Source organism: Prunus avium, chromosome 6, assembly GCF_965620075.1.
Source record: "Prunus avium chromosome 6, drPruAviu1.hap1.1, whole genome shotgun sequence".
In the NCBI taxonomy this organism is placed as follows: domain Eukaryota; kingdom Viridiplantae; phylum Streptophyta; class Magnoliopsida; order Rosales; family Rosaceae; genus Prunus; species Prunus avium.
The window spans coordinates 13905343-13918022 of record NC_142289.1 but is presented as its reverse complement, the minus strand read 5'-3'; the positions used below and the strand labels follow the sequence as shown (position 1 = coordinate 13918022).

The 12680-nt window shown below is 37.8% G+C and overlaps 1 pseudogene; it reads right to left on the bottom strand.

Moving 5' to 3' along the window:
• Window positions 1-279: 279 nt before the first annotated feature.
• Window positions 280-10846, bottom strand: LOC148293733 (uncharacterized; annotated as a pseudogene).
• Between the last annotated feature and the right edge of the window lie 1834 nt (window positions 10847-12680).

Genomic DNA, 12680 nt, shown 5'->3' with positions numbered 1-12680 from the left:
TAGTGACACAACCACCTGCTTTTGCCTTATTTATCTCTACCTTCTTAAAAATCTTGGGGCAAATTGCCTTTGTCCATTTCTTCATTTTGTCCATTCTGCCTTGTATCCTTCTCATCAACTTACACCTAATTATCTCAAGCATGGTCAGCATTGGCTTATCTCTGCATGCCAATATGAATGAGTTGAATGACTCACACAAATTGTTTAAAAGCATATCACACTTGACATGAGTGCTGAAATGTGATCGAGACCAATGCCTATGAGGTTTTTTTGGTTGAGTCAGCCAATTATAAGCATCATCATCAAGGTTTTTAGCTCTTCCATTTGTCTTGTAAAGTGTGGAACAGTTGTTGCTTTTGAAGCGCCCCAAAATTTATCAGACAAAGCTTCCCCTTTGAATTGTAATATGAAGTTGGTGAAAAGATGTCTTGCACAAAACCTGTGTTCACTGTTAGGAACAACTTGCTCAAAAAGCAGGTAATAACCCTTTTTGCTTATTTGATATGAAAGTGTATCCAAATTGGTTAACAATCTTGATCGGTTCATAATTGTATATCATTTTGTACCCTTCTAGCTTATGATTTGGTTATGTTTTTGAGTTAAACTTGTGCTTTTAATCCTTTTTGTGTTTATCTTTCAGTTAATTGACATTTAGGTAACAATGATGACTTTGGATAGGAAATGATGCAATCCATGCATGTTAAGGGCTGATTGGCATATGAGGAATATGAGCTTAAAGACAAACTAATTTTGGCTACAGCTCCTTTCCAGCCCAATTTCATAGGTCAGCTTCTTGGCCTTGGATCAGCATGCTATGGGGCTTGGATGAGGTGAAGATCTTCATGAAACTTGTTCCAATGGGTGTCTAGTACAACATATCCAAATTTCAGCCCAATTGGACATTTGTGGAGTGCTCAGCCCGTCCAACACTGAACCATGCTCAGGAGGATTTGCAGCTGCCAGCTTTGTGCCTCCATGTGCCTCCTTTTAGCCATGTGCCTCACCCCAGCTATAACTGACTTTGCACCCAGCATAATGAGTGAAGTGGGGAGGCATTCCAGCTATGAAATTCTAAAGGAGCAAGTTGGTACATGCTGGAGCTATTATAGAGAAAGCATGTGCATGCATGGGAAGCAAAGAGAAAGGAGAGAGAGAAGAATGAGGAATGATGAGAGGCATTTTGCTTCAGCCTTTGAACATGGGAATTGAATTGGCAGATCACTTTGGAGCTGGAGATCAGCTTTTGAGCTACTAAAGAGAAGCATGGGCATGCATGTGAAGCAAAAGAAAGAAAAGAAATGAAATGAAGTCAATTCCAGTCCCTGTTTCGGCAGCCAACTTGCAGTGGCCAAAACGTACACTTCTACTGCTCCGATGGGAATCCGATGGGAATACTTTCTTCATAGAAGTTGTTCCAATGGGTGTCTAGTATAACATATCCAAATTTCAACCCCATTGGATACGTTTTGAAACCTGTGGCCTTCCTACACCAAGTCTGGTTCAGAAAACTCATTTTTTTCAGCAACCAAAAGGCAATCACATGGGTTGGCAGCAAAAGAAGACCACATGGGTTGGAAGCAAAAGCAGCCACAGCTGATCACCTTTGAACCCATGTGAAGAAAGCTTGAGGTGCAGCAAATGATGAAGGATGGTGTGGGAGTTCATCATGATGTTCCTCCCTCTTAGCCCTATAAATAGAGAAGCCTTCAAGTTTCAAAACACACCCCAAGGGGGGGAGCTCTCAAACACTTCTCTAGAGCTCCCTTCCCTTCTCTCCCTCAAATTCTCTTAGTTTCCTTTCAAGTTGTCAATTGTTGTAGTAAAATGAGTTTACTTAATTTTCCTTCAAGTTTTTCTTAGTTTCACTTTACTTTTATTTGTAATGTACATTCTTTCTTAAGTATTCAAGTTTAATTAGTTTCCAAGTTTCAATTATGGTTTTTGTTCTTATTCATTATGCTTATAAGTTAATAGGCTAGTTTGAATGATTGATCACCATTTAGGCTTGCATGTTAGCTATCTTGGTTTGAATTAAGAGTAGACACCATGCTTTAATTCGAATTGAACTATGAATAAGAAGAGTATGTATGGACATTCGACAACAGGGATTAGATACATGCTTGGTTGTTTAAATTGTTCTTCTATGCTTAATGGGTTCCTAATGCTTAGTTTTAGGTTAGACAACAAATGATCAAATTAGGGAATTAGGAACACAAGGTTATGACCAAACACCATGGCTTAATCATACTTTAGCTAGAATCAATCCGTTAATCTAATTGAACTTGGGAACTTATCTACTTGAGTTATTTTCTTTTTCTTTCTTTCTTGTTTTATTTATTTTCTTTCTTGTTCTTCTGTTTTGTGTAGGAAAACTGAATTGGATTATTCAATCACCAATCCTCGTGGGATCGACCTCGCACTTACATATGCTATACTACCAAACGGCTCGTGCACTTGCGAGTATCACAAGTTGAGGATGCAGCTGAATCTATTTTGGTGCAGCTGAATCGAAGCAACAAGTTTTTGGCGCCGTTGCCGGGGATCGGTAACATTGTTTGATTCTATTTGCCTTTCCTACTTTATTTTATTTTTTTTCTTAACTGCACAATTTCTTGTTTTAAAGTTAATGATGTTAATGGACAAGTTGTGTTTGTAGTCCAACAGAAAAGGACAATTGCCCTACAAGCAAGAGAACTGGGTTTAAGTCCCAGCTTACACAACCCATTGGTGCTTGTTGCTTTGAAGCATGGAATTGGATGGTGTTGATTTTCCTTTTTATTTTAGTTTTTATTTCCTAATCCTTTTAATTCCATTTCAAGTGTGTGTGTTTGTTTTAGCAATTTATGATAGCTTAATAAAAATGGAGAGAGATGGCAACTTCAATCATAAAAATGGGAAGTGTGGAGCAATGGGAGAAGTCGCGCCCTCCAAGTGCATCCATGCTCGACCTAATCGCTTCAAGGGGAAGCATTTCAATCCATTCTCTTCTTTGATTTCTGTTTATTTCCGTAATGGTGATAAATAGGTGATAGAAAGTGCTGTTTGTGTTTTTCTTTGGTTTCTTGGTTTGTTTCTTTTAGTACAACAATTTATTTCGTTTGTTTGAGTTTGTTTAGAGTACTTAGTTCATTTTCATTTATGGTTTGTTGTTTCATTTTATCTTAATTTGTTTTTGTTTTTTTTTTTATCTTAAAAATTTTAAAAAGATTTTTCATATGAGCTGACTTATGGTAACCCCAGTGAGCACTTCTGTCAATACAGTGTCTAGGAGTTCTTTAGGCGACACCTTCGGTGTCTAAGAAGTTTGGGTTTTAAGCGGGACCATTGTGACCCCTCCAACCTTCCCGGATCCCCTGGCTGTGTTTTCTGAGGCCCTTAACTGGTCATCCGTGAGTTGCTTGTATATTCGTGTGTTTTTAAATTAAGTTTTTTTATATTTTCTTTGTTATCTTTTCTGTTGAGTATTTGTTTTTGTTTTTGTTTGGTTAAGTTAGTTTATGTATTTTATTTACGTGGTATGGTTAGTTAGTTTATTTCTGAGTGTTAAAACACATTTTTATTTTATTTCAAACTCTGCATTAAAAACAAACAAAAAAAAAAAACAAAAAAAAACAAAAAAAACAAAAACAAAAACAAAAAAAAACAAAAAAAAAACTTCTTCTTCTTCTTCATCTTCTTTATCTTCATCTTCATCATCATCATGGCTTGCCTCTATTTTCTCGCACTTGTAGAATCTGTAGCAGCTCTACATGGTCCTCATTCTTTCTCTGCAGTGCTTCCACATATTGATTGGCACAATAAAGCCGCTTCTGCAAGTCTGCCACCATAGCCTTCAAGGAAGCCACTTCCTCGTTCAGCGCTGTGCACTCCCGCATCCTCGCCAGTAATCGCATGCCCAAATTAGTAGCCGAGACCGCATGGAGCACAGATAAAGAGTGGGACTCATCCACTGCCATCTTGTCAGACCTACGTGCCACATGCAGATGATCTGCCGGTGTGAGTATACTGCCAATCATGCCACCCAGCAGCACTGCTCTGTTCGGCCTTGCCTCAGCAAAGTTCGGTATTGCCTCAGCAAAGTTTGAGGCCGTGCCGTGATGATATGAAGAGTTTGGGAAGACAGGGGTTGGAGGAGCCCTTATTTGGGCATTCAGAGGTGCAAGTGAGAGCTCAAGGTTGAGATCATCAAGGTGAGTGCATGAGGATGCCATTTGTTTTGCTTCTGAATTTTTTGATGTTTTTCCTTGAGTTTGCAGGAAGAAATGCTGGGTATCATCCGCTTGCAGAGGTATGGTTTAAATAGACATATGCTGATGAGAGAAAGCCAACACCACTTCGGATTTCCCGGGCATGCTCGACCTAATCGCTTCAAGGGGGAGCACCTTTACTTTCACTTTACTTTTCTTTTTCCGTGTTTTCTGGTGTTTTATTGTTTTGCCCGTTACTTTCATTTTCTAGAGCTTTGTGTTTTTGCCTTTCCCTTTCGGCTATCATCTTTATTTTATTTTAGTTAGGGAACTGTGCTTTCTTTTCTGTTTGTCGTCTTCGTTTGATTTAAGTTTGGGAAGTGTGCTTTCTTTTCCGTTTTCTTTTTTCCTTCTGCAAACTTACTCTTTTATTTCCCAAAACAAAATAACAAAAACAAAAACAACCAAAAAAATAAAATAACTTAAAAACAACATTTAGCAGTAGAAGTCATTTCTTCTCGGTGCTTGGTGTCTCGACCATTGGAGCTTTGAGTTTGGCCCTCTGGCTGTCCTCTTCCGGGGCTTCACGCACAGCCTCTTGGGGCTCACCACTTGAGCCCCCATAGATCGCAATCTTAGCTTGAGCGTAACTACTCTCGCGATCTGCTTGTTTGCGTTTACCCGGTCGGTCTAGGTCTTCCAGCTGTTTTCGCATGTCACGAGAGTACAACTCTACCATCTTTGATAGGTTTCTATTCTCGTCCCGCAATACTTCTAGCTGGTGTCGATTCACCTCCACTATCCTTGCCCTCTCCCTTTTCAAGCTTTTTATAGCACTCTGACACTCTTCAACCATACTTCGCTCCGCCGCCAACTGACCTTTCAGCACCTCTACCTCATGGGCCTTCGCAAGTAGGCGATGACCCAAACTTGCCACACATGCTGTACTCTGCACGCTCAGTGCCATGGCATCACTCGTGACCCGGTTGTCATCTCTTGTCCCAAACACACGTATATCTTTAGGAGTCACCAGATTTCTGCCCACTCCAGTGGCAACATCGTTGTCCAAGAGTATTGAGTCATTGACAGTCACAGGCCCCCGTGCGGAGGCAAAGTAGGGCATCCATACTGGTGCCGCTGCTTGGCCCCGTGTCTGAGTCGGTGGAGCTAGGTTGAGATCCAACGAAAATGGGTAGTTAGAGGCCATTTGATTTCTCACTTTCTTTTCTTCTTTCTTTCTTTTCTCTTTTGTGTGTTTGAGTTTGTGTTTTTCACCCTTTCTTCTTTTACCTCTTATAGACTTAGTCTTTGACAAACCCTAGCCATTGCAGCATCTGAGCATTTTCTGAATCTCCAGCACTCCTTGAGTCCCACAACCTTCTCGCCTTCCAACCATACCCAACTCATTTATCACGACGTGTCTTTTCTGAACGAACGCGTTCAGTAAAGTCTTCGCGCCTTTCCATGAGCCCGTAATTTTTGCTTGTGGAGTCTGCGGCGCCTCTACGCGTCAACACGTGTCTCGCCCTGTCAGTTGGTCCCTTACACTGAACCGAGACATCATGACCCATGTTCTCTTAAAAATAAAAAATAAAAATAAAAAAACATGTGGGCTTCGGATTTCATTGTGGGTCGAGTTTTCACCGTTGTTTAGGTTTCAAAGTGAGTTAATTTTCTTTTGGGTTGGGCTTTCAATCGTTTGGGTTTTGGTTTGCGTAAGACTGTTTGTTTAGGGCTTTCTGTTTCGAGTGTTTTACTGTTTCGTTTCTTTTGTTTGTTTGTTTTGTAATTTTTATTTTGTAATTATTCTGTTTTTGTATTTTAACTCTTATGTGTTTTGTGATTTTTTATTGCTTTAATACCTTCATTTGTTATTTTTGACATTGCTTGTGGCTAATTTTTAAACATTGAGGACAATGTTCATTTCTAGGTTTGGGGGTATTGGAGTTTAGCATGTAAATTTGGTTTTTCCTTAATTTTAAATTTTTTTTTTATTTGCTTGTTTTTATTTTTATTTTATTTTGTTTAAGTCTTGCTTTTATTTTGATTTTATTTTGATTTTGATTTTATTCACTTTCCGAACACATTTGATGAGATTGTGATAAATGTTTGCATGACTTAAATGAAAATTGAATTTTATTTATTTTTTATTATTTATTTTTTTCCTTGTAAATTTTTTATTTCAAAAAAAAATTAAATAAATAAATTTGGCATCGTTCTAGCATGATATGTTTGAAACCTTCTTTGCACTTGCCATTTGTTTCATAATTCTCCAATTAAAGGATTTGCATGACCCAAAGAATTGTATCAAACATAAATTAGACTTATATAACCATATAATGTGAGCTTTTGAGCTTTGTGCTTCATTTCATGAGTGTTATACACATACTCTTATTTTCTTGTCATCAAAGTTGTTGTTTGATCTCATTATTCATTGATTTGGTTGAACACTTAAAAGTCATTCATTCTTATGCAATTTGATTTCATGACATTTAAGAAGTGATATTAAGGCCCTCTTTGGATCGTTTGTGCCTTTCAAGCTAACCTTATGCATGCTTAGGCATGATTTTCCATTGTTAACCATTTTGAGCCTACAAGTAAACCTTTTCTTTCATTTTACCAATTATATTTCCTCGCCTTAGCCCGAAAAACAAATATTTACCTTTCTAAGGAACTCATGAGCTCTAATTCGGATGTGTTTTTCATGCTAAGTTTGGGAAGGGATATTACATAAAAAGAAAAAAAAAAAAAAAGAGAAAAAAAAGAAGAAAAAATTCACACAATTGGTGAAAGAAAAGAAAAGAAAAAAAAAAGTTGTGATTAAGTGGTGGTTAATTGAAAATTCATTTTTGGGCCTTCAAAAATAATTGTTGTTTGGAAAGGAGTGTAAACCATTGTAAATGAAGGTATAAGGAGTTTTGATCATGTAAAAGAAAAAAATCTAATCGTGATGATTCGAAGTCTTGTAAACAATTATTTTATGCTCTTACATTTTTGAGTTCCTTGGACTTTGTATTATCCATACCTTTAATTTCTTACTCACCTTACACCCTTGGCCCCATTACAACCTATAATAAAGACCTAAATTGATCTTAAATGTCATAAGGTTGAATTGCATGCATTTTCTTACTTTTAAGTGTTTGGCATCCTTCTTGAGATCATATTAATGCAAGTTCTTCATCTTCCTATTTTGAGTTAAGTCCCTTATGATTTAACTCTAATCTCATGTTTATAACTGAGTGTTGCATTGTAGCCCTCTTCTGAGTAATTCATTTGTGAGAGGACAACTTTGGTGAGATTTGAAGTTGCATTTGTGCTTGGTATGATTTTTGAAATTGTGTGAAAACTAAGATTGGGGAATTTGTTGCATTTGGCTATCACACTACTACACTTTGAGCATGTTGTGTTTTGAACTTTGCCGCCTTGTAAATAATATCTAAAATTGAGCTTTTATTGTTAAAACTTTTGAGTTATGTGCATGAGTCATCTCTCTTCAGAAAATGTTCGGAAAGATTGTTTTGAGTTTTAGTTTTATTTCTTTTATTTTTATTTTTGTTTTTGTTTTTGTTTTATTTTGCTTAAGGACTAACAAATTTAGTAAAGTTTTCTAACCACTTTGTTTTGTAGAGTTAGTAAAACGTTTGTGGGTATCGTTTCTGTTAAACCCTCAGGAGACACAACTCCTCCTACTAGGGATGCCTAGAGGTTTAAAGGCTTGTTGCATATGCTCAATGCAATCGAGTTACCTGCGGAAGTGGTTTAGTTAACTTCTTGTTTTGTTTTTAACTTTGTTTTGTGTTGTTTTGCTCGAGGACTAGCAAAATCTAGGTTTGGGGGTATTTGATCGGTTCATAATTGTATATCATTTTGTACCCTTCTAGCTTATGATTTGGTTATGTTTTTGAGTTAAACTTGTGCTTTTAATCCTTTTTGTGTTTATCTTTCAGTTAACTGACATTTAGGTAACAATGATGACTTTGGATAGGAAATGATGCAATCCATGCATGTTAAGGGCTGATTGGCATATGAGGAATATGAGCTTAAAGACAAACTAATTTTGGCTACAGCTCCTTTCCAGCCCAATTTCATAGGTCAGCTTCTTGGCCTTGGATCAGCATGCTATGGGGCTTGGATGAGGTGAAGATCTTCATGAAACTTGTTCCAATGGGTGTCTAGTACAACATATCCAAATTTCAGCCCAATTGGACATTTGTGGAGTGCTCAGCCCGTCCAACACTGAACCATGCTCAGGAGGATTTGCAGCTGCCAGCTTTGTGCCTCCATGTGCCTCCTTTTAGCCATGTGCCTCACCCCAGCTATAACTGACTTTGCACCCAGCATAATGAGTGAAGTGGGGAGGCATTCCAGCTATGAAATTCTAAAGGAGCAAGTTGGTACATGCTGGAGCTATTATAGAGAAAGCATATGCATGCATGGGAAGCAAAGAGAAAGGAGAGAGAGAAGAATGAGGAATGATGAGAGGCATTTTGCTTCAGCCTTTGAACATGGGAATTGAATTGGCAGATCACTTTGGAGCTGGAGATCAGCTTTTGAGCTACTAAAGAGAAGCATGGGCATGCATGTGAAGCAAAAGAAAGAAAAGAAATGAAATGAAGTCAATTCCAGTCCCTGTTTCGGCAGCCAACTTGCAGTGGCCAAAACGTACACTTCTACTGCTCCGATGGGAATCCGATGGGAATACTTTCTTCATAGAAGTTGTTCCAATGGGTGTCTAGTATAACATATCCAAATTTCAACCCCATTGGATACGTTTTGAAACCTGTGGCCTTCCTACACCAAGTCTGGTTCAGAAAACTCATTTTTTTCAGCAACCAAAAGGCAATCACATGGGTTGGCAGCAAAAGAAGACCACATGGGTTGGAAGCAAAAGCAGCCACAGCTGATCACCTTTGAACCCATGTGAAGAAAGCTTGAGGTGCAGCAAATGATGAAGGATGGTGTGGGAGTTCATCATGATGTTCCTCCCTCTTAGCCCTATAAATAGAGAAGCCTTCAAGTTTCAAAACACACCCCAAGGGGGGGAGCTCTCAAACACTTCTCTAGAGCTCCCTTCCCTTCTCTCCCTCAAATTCTCTTAGTTTCCTTTCAAGTTGTCAATTGTTGTAGTAAAATGAGTTTACTTAATTTTCCTTCAAGTTTTTCTTAGTTTCACTTTACTTTTATTTGTAATGTACATTCTTTCTTAAGTATTCAAGTTTAATTAGTTTCCAAGTTTCAATTATGGTTTTTGTTCTTATTCATTATGCTTATAAGTTAATAGGCTAGTTTGAATGATTGATCACCATTTAGGCTTGCATGTTAGCTATCTTGGTTTGAATTAAGAGTAGACACCATGCTTTAATTCGAATTGAACTATGAATAAGAAGAGTATGTATGGACATTCGACAACAGGGATTAGATACATGCTTGGTTGTTTAAATTGTTCTTCTATGCTTAATGGGTTCCTAATGCTTAGTTTTAGGTTAGACAACAAATGATCAAATTAGGGAATTAGGAACACAAGGTTATGACCAAACACCATGGCTTAATCATACTTTAGCTAGAATCAATCCGTTAATCTAATTGAACTTGGGAACTTATCTACTTGAGTTATTTTCTTTTTCTTTCTTTCTTGTTTTATTTATTTTCTTTCTTGTTCTTCTGTTTTGTGTAGGAAAACTGAATTGGATTATTCAATCACCAATCCTCGTGGGATCGACCTCGCACTTACATATGCTATACTACCAAATGGCTCGTGCACTTGCGAGTATCACAAGTTGAGGATGCAGCTGAATCTATTTTGGTGCAGCTGAATCGAAGCAACAAATCTCTACATGCTTTACCAGCAATTTCAAAAACCAAACCCATGAGTCCTTGCACTCAGATTGAACCACTGCATACGCAATCACCCATGTTTCATTATTAGAATCAATACCAACTGTTGCTAACAATTGCCCTCCATATACACCCTTCAAAAAGCAGCCATCCAATCCAATAATGGGTTTGCATCCAACAATAAACCATGTTTTACATGCATCTAGACACACATACAACCTTTGAAACACTGGATGACCCAATTGTTCATTAAAATCACATTGAACTTTGGTCTTCCTTAACTCTTCATAATAATCCCAAATTCTGGAGTATTTTTCTATGTATTCTCCCTCAATCTGCCCGAATGCCCTCTCTTTTGCCCTATAAACTTGTTGCCTAGAAACTCCAGTGTTTTAATCTTTCTCCACAGTCTCCATGAATGAGCTAACTAGCCAACTTGGTTTGGTCTTCAGTGTTTCCATATATTTGGCACTGATTCAACTAGACTTGATAGTAGAGTTCTCCCAAACAATACCAAAAGTGTGTTCACCCTCATATTTCTTAACCTGCAAGGTCTTCTCATGCTGCATTTTAGAAGCATATATCTCCCATGGATAATCTGGATCTGCACAAACTACATTTAGCTTGAAAGCCTCACTTCTCACAAATACAACTTCCCTATTCATCTTTATAAATTGTTCTCTGACAACATCTTTAAAAACTTTACACTCATTGAACTTCATCCCAATCTCAAACTGTGGATCTCTCACGTCAGTTGCCGAATTGAACTTTGGCCATCTATCCTTCATTGGAGTGTCATCATCAGAGTCATATTTAGGCTGCATATTATTAGAATCATACTACTCTAAATCCAGTTCAACATCTGCACCCCAATCCCAAGATTCAACCCTAGCATTTGTTGAGTCTTGCTGTTTTCCTTTTGCCTCATCTCCAACCCACTCAGTATGTTTGTCCACCCATTCATCAAAATCAAGATCATCATCATTATCATCATAACTGAAGTTAGGGTCTGCAAAATTAGAGTCAAGACTGTCTGCTGACTCCTCATCATCACATCTTGTGGTCCTTTTCCTTGCTTTTCTTGTCTTCATTGGATGAGATCTTGATAACTTGGTCATTTCTACAGTTGCTTCAACAACTTCTTTTTCAACTAGTCCCTCAGTTACTGTATTGGACCTTTGGTCTTCTTTATCACATGTCTTCTTTACAGTTTTGCACCTCCTTTTACCAAAAGCTCTTGCCCTCTTTTTCCCAAAAACAGAAGTGACTTTACTTTTCCCTTGATCCACAAGGGCAGAAGATTCCCTCTCTACTGCTTTTTCTTTTTTTGTTTGCATTGTAGAAGATTCCCTTTCTACTGCATAAGATTCCCTCTCTACTGCTTTTTCTTTGCCTTTTTTAGAAACACCCTGTCTTGCACAAGATTCCCTTGCCTTTTGCGTACCCCCACCACTTTATTCCTCATTTGGGTCTTCATTGAGCTCTTCTATCACAACACTTGTTTTTTTTGTTTTTGTTTTTTTTTTTTTTCTGTTGGCTCAATTGTTTGCCTTTCCCACCAACAGGGACAATAGCCCCATAATTATCATCAAGCTCCTCAATCACAACTCCTCTGCTAGGCACAATATCATCTTCTAAATTAACAAATACATTTGATCTTGCTTGACTATAAAACCAATCCTCATTACTATCAACCCCATGATGTAGGAAGATGTCTATTAGCCTTGTCTCTTGGACAAATACAAACATGTCTACAACATCTTGATCATCATTACGCTTTGTTAGGCCACTATTGCTATAGGTAGGGATACTATGCCAATAACTAATCACCTCATTGTAGCCTAACTCCCTTATCATATTGTCTATCTCAGTCATTGACATTCTATCCTTGTCATAATAACCAAACCAAGCTACATTACCATAAGCATAATAGTTACCACAGATTTGACCACCATGGTACATTCGAATAGAAAACAATTCAGGATCACCTACATATTACATGTCCCAAACACGAGTTATTTTCAGTTAAAACATTACACAAAACACAGTATTCACACATTACACAAAAAGCAAAACACAGTATTCAATTATTTTCAGTTTAGGACCATTATAGAAAAGGCTAAGTTTTTATTAAACAACCATTTTCACACCCTTCCACCTAACACTTTTGCCTTATTAAAGGTAGACATTTCCAACATCTGCTTAGCTTGAAGGACCACCTATATTCGAAATCTACAGAAGGACCACTTATATTCAACAAAATCTTTCATACTTCTCCCATTATTCCATGCAGATTATAAAACACACCATTCAAAGCACAATAACCCATACAACCTCTAACCCATTCACCACAGATAACCGAAATTGCAAAAATTTAAAGTAACTTACCATATGAGGGATGCGGAGCGCCTGGAGCCTTGAAATCCCAACTTATTTCTTCTCAGTTCTTCCAAAATCGTAGCGCCTGGATTTCTCTGAACTCTCTGCTATGGAGTTTTAGGATTTAGGTTAAACTGAGGTTGAGGATGACTTTTTGGGATTTTTGTTCGAACTCCAGCTTTGCAACTGAGGCTATCAATCGCACTGTCTAACTGTAGTATGCCAACATTGTCCGTTTGTGATATCCTTCATTTTTTAGCTATTTAATGCCTATTCTCT